Consider the following 15044-nt stretch of genomic DNA (forward strand, 5'->3'; position numbering starts at 1 on the left):
ACAGATTCCATGGAAGAACATTATACTGAAGCAGAAATGATATCTAAGTCCCATTGATGACCCTGAGCATGGGTAGCCCTAAAGACAATAACTTAAACTTGGTTAAAGGGTTCAACTGAGGCCATATTTATTAAATACAGTACAATTTTTATGGCGAATGTTGTGAGATATGCATCATTCTAGCCTTAAAGACCCTAGATCAATGGTAGTCAACCTGGTCCCTACCACCCACTAGTGGGCGTTCCAGCTTTCATGGTGGGTGGTAGGGGTTTTGTCAGATACTAAAGCACTTTCCTTTTTTTAATTTAATTGACTTTTTTAAAAAAATTCATAGCATTATTTAAGAACATTTTCATTAGGTTTCCATAAAATTCCCCGTGACAATTTAAATTTCTGAAAATATTCTATTTGTGTCGCCTGCACATAAGTTTAGTTCACATTACGTAAGTGAAACTAAATGGCGCTATAGTGCTACCGCAAACAAAAGAGCCTCATCCCAGAATAGCTCACGCACCTCCCTCCACACCACTAGCTGTAACAGACAAGCAGAGCTGGTAGCTGTCACTCACCCCCCAAACCCAATCCACGATGCGCAAGAGGCATGCGCAGACTACGATACACTTTATAAATCACCATTACTGTGGAACCGGTGGGCAGTTAGAAAAATTTACTACTAACAGAGATACAAAAGTGGACGATATGTATAAAAGGTTGACTACCCCTGCCCTAGATTATAACTAAACTTTTCATAAGTAGGAAATTGTCCTCTTGATGTCTCACAAATCAGTGTGGATAAACTGAATCAAGTTCACTAGCCATCCATCTAAATCTGATCTGGGAAGTTTTCAGATTCACTGGCTGGCATCAGGATGCTTCGGGGTACTCATTTATCCCATTCTCCTGTTTCAATCACTTTTTTCCCCTTGCAAGAGCAAATTAACCTAGCAGAGCTCCACACCATACCATTAACAATCTCTAAAAGTTTAGGCCTAAACTAATCTAACAGCAGTAAGAAATTCCTGTTTAATCCCAAGGTAATCAATACAGTGGAAGGAATAATGCCAGAAATCAGAAGAAGAACAGATCCAAGAACTTTATCTTGACCTGTATTTCATGCATGTAGTAAGTAAGGAACATGACCTCGCTGGATTTTTTTTTCTTTTTATGCTCCCCTAATCCCTTTTATTTGGGTGGAATTGGGGGGGTGTCCTATAAATGAAGCTCAGCATTTACTGGCCGTATGCCCTTCCTGATGCCTCTGCAGAGTTCGCAGCAGATATTTTCTCTTTGCGCCCTGATAAAGAAACATTTGTTGCTGCCTAGGATTCAATTCTCAACCTTCCAAGTGACTTCACCTCTAAGCCATCATGCTGCTCTATGGCCTTGATGGAAATACTATACACAAAAACTGTTGCCTAGGCAAAAGGTACTTTCATTGAAGGAGGAAGAGGTCGAGTACAATCAGATGTGCAAGGTTCTTTTATTATAACCAGTCTCAGTAAATATAGTTTGAGCCTTCCTTTGGAGTTGATGTCATGGTCTGCTTTACCTAATAGGCCTGACAATGTGCTTATGTAGAGATGCAAAAGATATCCCATTTTATTCTTATCTAAAACTTTCCACCCTAGTATTCAACTTATGATGTTTATGGAGATTCTCAATCATCTAGGTTATGGTTGTCCCAAAGATGATTTTTTCCAAAACGCAACTGGACTTATGGTTTATACCATCATAAGTATAGCATCTTTGGGATAAACTTATGATGCTTCATTCACAGATTGCTGGCTGAGGAACTCTGGGAGTTGAAGTTCACAAGTTTTAAAAAAGCCAAGTTTGCAGACCCCTGGTGTTCTGTTCTTAGAATAAAGGCATACCTCAGATGGCTTGTCAACACGAACCTTTTATTAACAGTTAACCAACAGAAGGAATCAACATAGCAAACTCACCAGAGAGCAACTGTCTGACAGCCACTTAAATAGTCGGCTGTCAGGCAGAAGGAACCAATGAAAACTCTCCAATCTCCCGCTTCTTTGTTAGCTCGCGCCACAGCCAATCAGAGAACCCTAGTAACAAACTCCAGCTGCAAACGGTCGTAACCGCGAGGACATAACACCTGGACTATGTGATGTTACTACCAGTTTTATAACTATAGATGTATTGAATCATATTTGTTGTGTGCCATTTACGAATACTTGAGATCTTGCATCATTTCTCCATCCCTCATAACCCTCAGGTGAATCCCAGTGAAGCCACACCTCCTCCTTCTCCTTCCCTCTCAGTTGACTCATGGAACTGCCACTTTGTTGTGGGAAGGCAGAAGAAAGAAAGCCCTGGGCTACAACTGCATACTCACTCCCCAATCTGGCATATCTCCAGTAGTTTCCTCTCTTTGAGGAGGAAGAGGACTTACCCATTAACTATATTGTGGTCCATCAGCAGCCTACGCAGCTGGCAATGGAGTCGGACAGTGATGAGGCTGAGGTGAGGCCAGGTGAGGAAATGAGGTGCAGACTCCAGAGCCTCCAGAAACTGATAGTAGTGAGGCAGAGGAATAGGAGGAGCCTGTTCCTAATGCACGCATGAGAAGAGCTGCCAAAAGACAAGAGCAGCTCAAGCAGAGAGGACAACTTGGGAGTAGGGCCAAGAAATGATTGGACCCTTCCATAAGGATTAAAACAGACCAGCAACAGTGTTTGCCAGGAAACAACATTGTAGCTGTGTCTTCTGTTTCGTCTACGTCTTTGTTTTTGTGGCTTCTGAATGTTTGCCAGGAAGGGTAGTTTGCCTATTTGGACCAAGGTTTGTGAGATAACTGAGGAATTTGTGTTGGGAGGCATTTATTTTACTTTGAGTTGAGCGATGCTGGAAATGAAGTAATTCCCAGCTGTTCGAATAAAGTTTGTTTGTTTTTTCACAGACTAAGTTTATTACTATCTACTTGGGCCTGGGTCACAAAAAACTGATGGTACCCCCAACCAGTCTTACTTTGGAAACGGCATCTAAGATAAGCCTTCATTGTTCCCTCAGTGGCCACTGCCGTTAAGAGATTTCAAATTTTGATCTCAATAACAAAGCAGCCAATGGCCATTCATCTGTTGGCATTTCTGGGCACAAGGCTCAGTGGGAGGCATGGTAGAGGATGGTGATACTTCTCTCATCTTTCCTTGCAGCATATAACTTATAGGTTTCTGGGAATTGTAGTTGGAAGGCATGATGATATTGAAGTTTTCCAAATTTCAGTCCCCTATGAGTCACGAATCTCCAATTTTGGACACATTCTGTTAGTTACCCTATGCAAGGTATGTTGATTCAAAAATTGTTACTTTATGATGTACCATTTCATCCAGTTGAATGTAACAAAGTATGAAACAGACACTAACATTTTAGTATTGTATATATAGGAAGGTGCCTTGCACTTATTATACCAGGGGTCCCCAACCTTAGCAACTTTAAGACTCGTGGACTCCAACTCCCAGAGTTCCTCAGCCAGCAAAGCTGGCTGAGGAACTCTGGAAGTTGAAGTCCACAAGTCTTAAAGTTGCCAAGGTTGTAGACCCCTGATCTATACCATTACAAAATTCCATTCATTTAAATTACATAGATCCACTTGTAGATACAAGATCTGAGCCAGAAAACCAGAAAGCCAGGGCCACAGACTGGAGATTCAATTAAGCTACAAAGTTTAGTAAGTGACTTTGGAGCACTCTTACTCTTTCTCTGTCAGTCTTTTATGGGAACACAATTAGGTGACTTTCCAATACACACAGTCTTGTAAAATATATATATATATATATTAAAAAATACACAGGTATTTCACCTTTCACCTCTGTACCATAATCCTTTTCTGTAAATAATAGTATATTGCATATATGTGTGTGCATTTTTTATAATAAGTCAGACAGGAGACATAAGCAGTTTCAAATCAATTGTAAATTTCCCCCATACAAACCTGACTCTGTCTTGATATGTTTTTCTTCTAATTTTCAACTCCACATCCATCCCCTCCTATTGTTCTTAATTCTTGACATCGCAACTGATGTCTGCTCAGTAGATCATGACAGGTGGCTGGTTTCAAGTATTAAGTTTTTCAAGTTGAAAAGCCATCTTGTCATCAATAAGCATTTGAATCAGCTCCCAAAGCAGCAGGACAACCTAAAAGAAGCTGTTGGATGGGACTTTTCTCTGTTGTTCTGTTCTGAAACCCACCCACCCCCCACTGTACTTACAGTGCTTTTCCAATACTTCAGATGTGTAGATTTGACACTATCTTTGGGAAAAGCAATATTGCAGGCATTAACTTAGGTCTGTTGTGGCAGAGTGCGGAAAGGGAATGCTTAATATGATCCTGCAGAGAAAGACTAAGTTATGATAGTTGTTTAGAGTTTCTACTTTGTATGGCAGCAGGATATGGAATGAGTGCCACCAAAGACAGGATCCTTCTAGATGATTATTTGGAGCAGGGTGGGGAGTAGAATTTATGAACAATTGCACTGATCTCAACGTCTCACACAGATCCTAGTAGAACTTTCCTGAGAGAATTGAGTTGCAGAAAATCAAATCAAATTGATTGATCTAATATGAATTCATTAAGCAGTTGGGTATCTCTTATTATACTCCCAGAAAAGACCGATTGTGAAACTAGAACAAGATCCATTCTATTGTCTTGACCCAACCCAGAACTGTTCCCTAAACATGACTATGCAATAAACCGAACCAATTTCAGTCTAGACTTCAGTTTACATTTAGAGAATTGATGAAGAAAAAACTCTTGTCTTTTTGTTTCCATGTGTCTGAAGAAAATTCTCATGGGAGGGAAATTTGTTCAATTAGGCTTTAAGAATTATTTTTTTCCCAGTTCACACTTTCCATATGAAAATCAGAACAACATTTTCATTTTACAAATACCATTTTCAAATTAAGGGTTTTTTTAAAAAGGATATATCTAGTCACAGAGTTATAAAAATGAAACAAGAACTGTACTAGCCTGTCTTTGTTTGCTATTGCATAGCAGTTGTTTCTTCTGTACAAGCAAGCAGGCAAGAGAAAATGTAGAGAATGTTCAATCATGTTTAAATCTCAAAGGAACACACTGTGTACAATAGATATAACTTGATTAGCTTGTTGTTTTCAGCAAATGCTATAAGGAGTCTACATTAACGAGTGGTAGCATGTAATTTCGGTCAGTTGAAGTATGAGCCACACCATTTCTGGAACTCATGAAAATATAATACACAGAGAGAGTGGGGGAGGAAGGGAGGGAGGGAGGCCTAAATGTACACCAGAGAGAGAAAGATAGCACGTGTTATTTGTCTGATCTTGGTCTCATCATTATAAAGAACTGGGTTCTTAAATGCATTGAGTTCACTTTTTTGCAAGAATAATTAATCTTTCTCCAAGGTATATCAATAATGCTCTATTTCAGTGGTTCCCAACCAGTGTGCCGCGGCACTAAGGGGTGCCGTGAGATCTTTTGAGGGTGCCGGGAACTTTTGAGCTACGGAGATTTTAAATATCTATTTCCTTATAAGGGTGCCGGGAACTTTTGAAAGGCTTTCCAAGGGTGCCTCAAACAAGAAAAGGTTGTGCCTCAAACAAGAAAAGGTTGGGAACCACTGCTCTATTTTATTGCTGCTGTGTTTGCCCGTTGAGTTTTGACAATTGTTAAGATTGAGTCCCAGTATCACTTTCGGTAAAGAAACTACTGATAGGATACTTGTGTTACACTGTCTGGATCAGTGGTGGGTTTCAAACATTTTTATTGGTTCTGTGGGCGTGGCTTGGTGGGCATGGCATGGCTTGGTGGGCGTGGTAGAGGAAGGATACTGTAAAATCTCCATTCCCACCCCACTCCAGAGGAAGAATACTGCAAAATCCCCATTTCCGCCCGATCAGCTGGGACCTGGGAAACAGAGAATAGATGGGGGCGGGGTCAGTCAGAATTTTTACTACCAGTCCTCTGAACTACTCAAAATTTCCACTACCGGTTCTCCAGAACTAGTCAGAACCTGCTGAAATCCACCTCTGGTCAGGATGAAGCTAAAGATAGAAAAGATCAGGTTACTAAATTCCCTGCACTACCATAAACAAAGTTACAGTATAACAAAGGAGTGAAGGAATGCCAACATAATATCTATGGTGCCATAATCTTCCAGCATAGGAAACTTGGTATAATAAACGCATGGTTATAAGGGAAAAAAATAGATAAGTTAGTGGATAGAATTTGGATGAGAAGTGATCACTTTGCTTTAAACAAATGGGGAAGTGATTGGAGCAATATCTCTTTAGGAATTCTTTGGACTTTCTACTTTCTGGAGCCCTGGTGGTGCAGTGGTTAAAGTGCAGTATTGCAGGTTAACTGTGCTAACAGCCTGGCGATCAATCCTTATGGGGTTCAAAGTTGACTCAGATCTGCCATCCTTCTGATAAAATGAGGACCCAGATTGTTGTGGGCAATATGCTGATATTGTAACCACCCTGAGGGTGCTGTAAAGCACTATGGAGCGATCTATAAGTCTAAGTGCTATTACTATTACTACTCTCCACACAAAATTCTTTCAGAATTCCTAACATGAATAGTGAAACCTCATTAGTCTGTTTTTTCGTGGACGAGTGAGTTTTCTATTGGACACCTAGGAAGATATACAACTTTGTGCCAAATCTTCACTTCAATAATACATAAGGCAAAAAAAATGCTTTTAAAAGAAACAAAAAGCCTCTGATGATTAGGCAACGCAGCTGGGATTGCCAGAGCCTTTTAAAAGCGTTTTTTCTACAACCTCTTCGGCAGAAGAGGTTGTAGAAAAAATGCTTTTAAAAGTAAAAAAAAAAAAGTTGGCCACACTCACCCAGTCACATTACCTTCCCACCAAGCCACACCCACAGAACCGGTAGTAACAAATTTTACATTTCACCATTGGGCTATATTGACAGATTTTGTTGAAAGCTTTGATGAAGTCCAACTATTTTATGTCTGTAGCATTCCCCTGATCTGCAAACCACCAACTCTATCTAAGAAGGAAATAACATTAGTTTGGCACACTTTGTTTGTGCCAAACCTGTGCTGACTTCTGTCAATTGCACTACACTTACCTAAATGATTACAAATATGATATTTCTTAATCTGTACTGATCCTTTGCCAGTATTGATGTCAAGCTAATAATCCTGCAGTATCCTGGGTTTGTCTTCACCTTTTGAAAATAAGGAGAACTTCTCTCCTTCAGTCTTCTGAAACTTACCAGTTCTGAAAGAATAGTGAGAGGGGTTGTATTCCCTTGCTTGTTCTTAGAAGAACTCCTCTCCCTCCTCAGTCACATAATAATAACCAGCCAAGATGCCACTTCTCTTTTAAGACAAGACAGTTGCAAGATATGACATCCTGCTTTCCTACCATCGCCAATTACCAGTTGTGAAGGATTGTGGATCTGTCTGTAAGGATGGGAAAGAATAAGAGTAAACTGTTAAGGTGAGTTTTTTTTTTAAAAAAAAAAGATAACTTAGTCCCAAGAAAGAAAGAAAAAAGTACAAGAAAGAATCCTAAAATAACCTGACCTTGATTTTATTTCATAATAAAGTGAAACAAACCTTGACATGCTTTCAAGATTCTGTAACTGTTCCCTGCAAAAATTAAGAATATTCCTAGAATCCTGATGTGTTTCTTTCTTGATCTTGCCTACCTCAAATGGCTGGCATCAGTTCACCACTCTCTCCTTGCAATAGACCTATATGCTCTTTTGTTTCCCTTTTGTTTTTAATGTATGCAATAACACTGTTATTGTAGGTTTTGGTATCTATTGCAAGCCTTGGGCCAGTCTGAGTTTTAGCCTTTCTGGCATAGTCCTTGTAGTTTCTGTAGATTACCTTCTATTCCTCTTTGGTTACGTGTTCCTCTTTACATTCAGCATTATTGAGAACTCCCCATGCATATTGAGATCTTTACATCCTTCCCACATCTCCTTCATGTTGGAATTGTCTACAATTGCAATTTTAATATCTCATTTTGTAAGTTTTTTCTAGCCTTCTAAAATACTTTTGTTTGCAAACTACAGTGTCACATAGCTACACACCTATTGAACTACCCAGTGTAAATTAAAAATAGGTTCTTACCCGACTCATTTTCTGATTCTTTAGCTACCAGAGCCAGTCGAGGTAGCCAATTCTCAAAGTAAAAGAGGCCATCACTAACACTTCCAATAAGCCAACAGAACCAAATGAGGGTTTTCTTCCACAAGTAGAGGGTTATTTTTATGTGTCACATCACCTTAAAGCTAACGTTATATCACCAATCCTAGTCATATATTGCTTTGTTTATTCCACACCATATTCCACTCTTCAGTTCTGAAATAATTAAGAGGGTCTAACAGATAATTCCAACAGAATGACAATTTTGCTTTAATAGGAAGAATTTTTTTAATTGAAGAACATCATTTTTACAATGCTTCAAAATATTTCCGAAAAGCTGAAATGCATCAATTTTCACATGATTTTATTAAATATATTAAATGATTTCATATAACAACACCAACAAATTATCTTGGTAAGTTACCCATGCATTGGCCATGTGCAGTATGGAAATCTTATCATGCTGCAACATTTAAAATCACATTGTTTGTTCTTTTTATGGTTAGTGATTTCTCTCTAAGCAAAATGGCATTAGTGATGGAAGAAGTCACATCCCAGGCTGAACTTGAAGCTTTGTATAAATTCAGATTTATTTTTTATTTTTTTTAAAAAACCAAGATTGGAAAAGTCAGTGTAGGCTACATCATATCGATAGTTGTGAGGCAGTGGTAGGTTTCAAAAAATTTTGCTACTGGTTTTGTGGGCGTGGCTTGATGGGCATGGCATGGCTTGTGGGCGTCGCTTGGTGGGCATGGCAGGGGAAAGATACTGTAAAATCTCCATTCCCTCCCCACTCCAGGGGAAGGTTACTGAAAAATCCCCATTTCCTCCCAATCATCTGGGACTTGGGAGGCAGAGAATATATGGGGTTGGGGCCAGTCAGAATTTTTACTACCAGTTCTCCGAACTACTCAAAATTTCCGCTACCAGTTCTCTAGAACTGGTCAGAACCTGCCACTTCTTTTTTGGGGATGGGGTGTCCAAAGAACTACAGAACTAAACCTGTACTTTCCAAAGATGTATATTTCCTCAACAAACTTATCAGAAGAAGAAATACTGCTGAAAATATTTTAACTAAATATTTTAAGTTTATTAAACCATACACAATTCAAAGATAGTCCCAGTAGACATTCACTATTCTCTGGTTTCATGCTATTGTTTCTATATCTTCTTGGTCTTCTATCAAGTTGGATGACATTTTCAAATCATGGAACATTAAAAATAAATAAATAAGGGACATTATTTATTTAGACTTGTATATTGAATTGATAAACTACTTTTTCTCCGAGCACTCAAGGGGTTATGTTTTCATTTTGTCCTCACAATTACTCTAAGATGTGGGTTGGCTGGGAATGACTGAACAATGATCCAATACACATTTCCAAAGCACTTTTCTTTCTGGGATTTATATTTTCTCTAAATGTTTTATTCAAAAATAGCATTGATTTTTTAAAAAAATGAGCAAAAAATGTGTCAAACATTTAGGAAAGGAAATGCTACAATTTCTTCAATAAAATCTAGAGGTGATAAGAATTTTTAGAGTCAACGCAAACAAATGGAAAATTAGTTCTTGGAATGAGCTTGAAAGAATGTTGGATGCTAATAAGAGAGACTTCTTTGATGGGAATAGGTCTTGGGCTTCTCATAACATCTTATTTATTCCACTTGATATTTAGCTTTTTAAAAAGTTCAAAAGCGAGACAAGCAGCTAAACAAGTGACCTTATGACATATTGCTTAATTAGAATAAATTAGCTGAAAATATTGTCTTAACAAGAAAGAATCTTTCGAGTTGACTTTAACAAGGCACTTAATTATATACATCAAGGAAAATTTCTTTGGGGACTTCTGTTTTCTTCATCTCACTTAATGTAGTTTCACATTTGCAAATGCGATTACGGGAAAATATCTAACAAGATAAATTAGATTTAATTTCACCAAACATTAAAAAAAAAACTTTGTAAAAGTTAAAGCAAAGAGAGAAAGTGGTAGTAGGAAAGGATACAACACATCATTTTCTTTAGCTGTTACTGGTTTTGATTTTTTCCTCCTTGATAATCTAGTCATATAAATACAGCCTGGAGCCTCTAACTTCTGTGTTTATGTGTATAAGATATATATTCATCATATAATTATTGCTTGGATGTTATTAAATGGAGGATGTTGAAAGCAGCTTTTTGTTTTGAAGAGAACCAAAAATTAGTTCAGTTGAAGAGACCTTCAGTTTGTCAAACTGATCTCAAGTTCAGATGCTATATAAGGAAATAATCTTCCAATAAGGAAATTGTCTTCTCTGAATTAGAAAGGCATATTGAAGATGAAACAAAATTATCCAAAGACACTGACAGTAAAGTGTCAGTAAATGTAAGATGTTTACATTTGGTTTGCAAGCTATTTCCCATCAGCTCCAGTGGAATGTTCTTGAAACATGACTTCTTTAGAAATGAGCCAAAATAATTCATAAATAATCCATGCAAATAAGCAGACTGTGTTGTTGCGGTTTCAGAAGAATCTTACTTCATATTGTAATCATATTTTTCTGCCTAAATATTTCCAAGTCAAGGAAATGCCAAAGAATTCATGGAAGCTATAGAAATAGCAATTCTCTACTTCTCTGTTAAAAATAGCATGCAAATAACATACAAATAGAGATGACCTTCTTCCAGTATTTTATAGAGTTAATTTATATTTTAAAAAATCAAGTTCAAAATTCAATGCAATAAGCCAAGGATAGTCAAACTGATCTATATTATTAAGAAGACAGATCTCATTTATGATGATGATCTCCTTGCCAGGACTAGAATTATAGTCATCCCCATATAAGTAAGATTGGTTATAAAAGGAGGCAAAGAAACAGTTCCTAGGGAAGCATTGATTCTCACTTTCTTTCTATCTTGATTAAGCTAAAAGGCAGCATATTGATTTGCCTCTTAAGGTAGCTACATAATTCCTCATTTTTGTTGACTGATAATTTTAAATCCCAACAAAGTAGATTCTTTTATTTATCTAAATTTTCTGATCAATCTTGTTGGGCTAGTCATAGTTTTAGGGATTCTATGGCAGTTTCCTCTTTGTGTTTTATACTTCTCTCTCATCTAGAAGAAGGGTAACATTTAAGTAAACAGAACATTATGCAGATATAGAAATCATATTTGTCATTGTTATCAATGTATAACAAAAGGCTGCTTTCATTCAGTAATGGGTTTCAAATCCCGTCGCTACCAGTTTGCTCATGGGCGTGCATGCATTCATACATACAATGCTTCTGCACCTGCACGGAGCCTCCCATAGCCGCTACCGGTTTGCCCAAACCAGGGCAAACCGGTAACAACCCACCACTGCTTTCATCCAATGCAGTACCCAATTAAGGTCTACAAAGAAAGGAAATGCCATCTACAAGCCAATGGCTAAAAGAAAATCCCTCTGGAATAGTTATGAAGGGACATAATAATAATAAAATAGGTAGAATTAGTGGGACATAATAGTAGAGTCAGTAGACTTGCTGTTTTTCTTCTGTAAGAATTGCTTTGCTAAGAATTGGGATTGCCTCTGCCATTTGCTTCTACCAGTGATCTCACTTCCATTATCTTGTTTTTGTGTACAGCTCAGAGCCTGGTGTGGGTTATGTCATGGCTTGGACAAATAACTGTGTTGCTAAGCACACAGCCCCTCTGTTGCTAAGCACTCAGCCCCCCTGTTCCTTGCTGCACAGCCAATGCAGGGCCAGGGGGCCAGAATTGGGTACTAAGTTGATGTCTCTGAAGGTATAAAAGGATGCCATAGCTTCCCCAAGGTATGGCCTTCCTTACATTCACCTTGTCTGTATGTTCAGGGAATGGCCTACTCAGCCTTTTGCTTTGTTCAAAATAATTGCTAATTCTTTCTCAAGCCTCCGCTTAAGTTCTTCTTTTGGCTCATTGTTGAATTAAGCGTATTGCCGAACCTTACAGTTATAACATAACTTCAAGTGTACATAATTATTCTCTTAGAGTTGTGCACACTTTCATGGGTATAAATTACACTGGTCTACAAATTTTGGGAAATTATCAACCTCTGAGATAAAATGTGTTAATTTTACATATTTGATTAGATGAATTAGAAAACAGGTGATAAAGGTGCTGGTTGGCTAAAGTTTCTTAAATATTTCACAATAAAGATTTATACGCAGGCCGGTATATTTGCCTACAAGGGAGAGAGGCGTCTAATGATCATGATGCATCATAACTTCTCGACGAATTACGGTAGAACAATGAAAATGGCACCACATGGAAATGTGTAAATTTATCTTCACTTTGAGAACAGCAAGGCAGATGACTATGAAAAACACATGGAAAATTTGCTTAGGTCCTATAAAGTACTTGATGCAAACATATCACTGAAAATTCACTTCTTACACTCACATTTAGACAATTTCCCTTTGAACTGTGTGGCAGTGAGTGATGAGCATGGGGAGAGATTCCACCAGGATATCACAGGCATGAAGAAAAGATACCAAGGGAAATGGAGTCTATCCATGCTTGCTGATTACTGCTGGAATCTCCCCAGAGAGGATCCTACTGCAGTTCACAAGAGAAAAGCCAAAAAGCGCAGTTTAGATACCGAATAAAGATGGAATCTTGTCATTTAATCTGAAGTTAGAGCTTGTCAGTTTTTCATGCAAAAAGCATGAAAATGTTACATGAAAAACCAATAAATGAATGGTAAGTTACGTTATTGGTATCAATAAAAAGATAAATTTATAATGATTGGTGTGGCACCATTCTCACTGCTTTCACATTTGCTACCATATCACATTTTGCAGAAAAGTTATGGAGCATAATCGCACATCCCCCTCACAATTTTGTATTATTTTGATGCAATTTTGACCTGAAGCTGTATCTTGGAAACCAGAGCCAATTAATACTCAGGATTTAATTTTCCTTCATTAGTGATGCAATTCTGATAAAATTAAACTACTTTCATTTCTGAGGCTTTCTCCTTGTAGACCAATGTTATAGAGAGACATTTCACTGATTTTTTTTTAGAGGAAAGGGCAGAACACACCAAATCAATCTGGATCCTGGATCAAACAAGTATATGGTCTGTTCATTATAGCTATCAAAATATAGTTTAGTGGCACTAAACATGAGGAAATATCAGAAGTAATTGATTAGCAAAAAAAAGAGGAATGATAGGCAAAACTGAGGAATGAGAGAGAGAGAGAGAGAAAAGAGGAGAGAGAGGAGAAGAGAGGGAGGGAAAGGAAGAGAGAGGGGAGAGAGAGAGAATAGGCAATAATTTACATTAGCTGTATCTATATATTAATCTAACAACAGAACTTTCCAAAGAAACTGAAAATAATATTGTGGATAATAAACCTGAGCCATCCCAAAGTGAATGGTCTTTAGTTATTCTAGTTTTAACCTTTTAACCTTTTTTTTTCAACACCACACATCCCTCTTCTGTTCTATACCACAAACTTGGCTATTTGGTGGATGTGGATGATGTATCTAACAATACAGCAACCGAGTTTTCCTAAGGATATTTTTTTGTACTTTATAATGGGAGCAACTCTGTTGACACCCAGACTCTTATTTTGCCTTTTGCACAAATATTTCTCTTGTATATTAAGAAAGATGATGATTGTCTCTAATCTACCATTCCCCTAAAAGTGGAAAATATTTAAGGGAAATTCCATTGAAAGGGCTTACTTTTTCTAGAAATATGGCAACAAAAGAAAGAAATCTCAATTCCCCCGCCCCAGAAAATAATCTACTTAAATCTATCTACAACACACTTCAATTAAAGGACCTTCAAAACCGTGTAACTATTTCATCAACAAGAAATGTGGGATCACGTTTCAATAGAACTTCAGTGAGTGATGGGTCTGATACTACTATGACTAAGCTTGCACCCAAACAATAGATATTAGAAAGAACAAAACTATTCTGAAAAATAATCATTGAACACGTTTCTGTCTTTTTTTCGATCACAGAATTCAAAGAAAGATTCTCTGGGGAGAAATAAAGCAGGCTGTATCACTAGAATTTTTGATGCATAGATTTATTAGATTTTTTACACTTTATAGACAATTTATAATCTGCTTACATTTTTTTTATCAATATTACTTGAGCTAAGTCACCATTACTTGACCTTACTCTGGCCATTTCAAATTTTACAAAGAGCTTCCTCTATGCCAGGGGTCTTCAACCTTGGTCCCTTTAAGACTTGTGGACTTCAACCCCAGAGTCCCTCAGCCAGCAAAACTGGCTGAGGAACTCTGGGAGTTGAAGTCCTCAAATCTTAAAGGGACCAAGGTTGGAGACCCTTGCTCTATGCCATCCTTTGTTAAAAACAATTATGACTACTGCAGTGAAGAGTATCATCATTGTTCCTACAAAATGGATCGTGGATGAACCTTCTTTGATGATCTGAACTGACTGCTAAAAAACTAAGGAAAAGATAAGTGTGTCAAATATACTGATTAAAGCAACATTTATTGTAAAGTGGTCAGTAAAATTAAGAAATATAAAAATCTGTTCCTCCAGTTCTACAGATAGCATATAATAACAATAGTAATGCAGGAAGAAATGTGGAACATAACATTTAACCTCAATATAAAATAATGTTCATTTATATCCTTCAAACTTATAAGAGGCATATAAGGAATATATTGTCATTATTTATGCTAAACACTGTATTTGTTTGTCTTCATTAATAAAGTATTAAAATATGGGTCCCCAAATGCTACTGAGTAATTAGAAGAACCAGTACTGTATCTCTGTAATTAGTAATAAAATGTAATTAAAAATAAAAGGTTTTTTTTAAATAGTTTATCCAATCCTGGTTTTTCCACATTCCTTAATTACCTTCTAATACGCAAAATGGTTTTTTACAGTCTCTCTCTGTCTCTAGAAATATACTCATTTAAGATCAAGGAGTGGGTT

This window comes from Ahaetulla prasina, chromosome 1, assembly GCF_028640845.1.
Source record: "Ahaetulla prasina isolate Xishuangbanna chromosome 1, ASM2864084v1, whole genome shotgun sequence".
Lineage (NCBI taxonomy): Eukaryota > Metazoa > Chordata > Lepidosauria > Squamata > Colubridae > Ahaetulla > Ahaetulla prasina.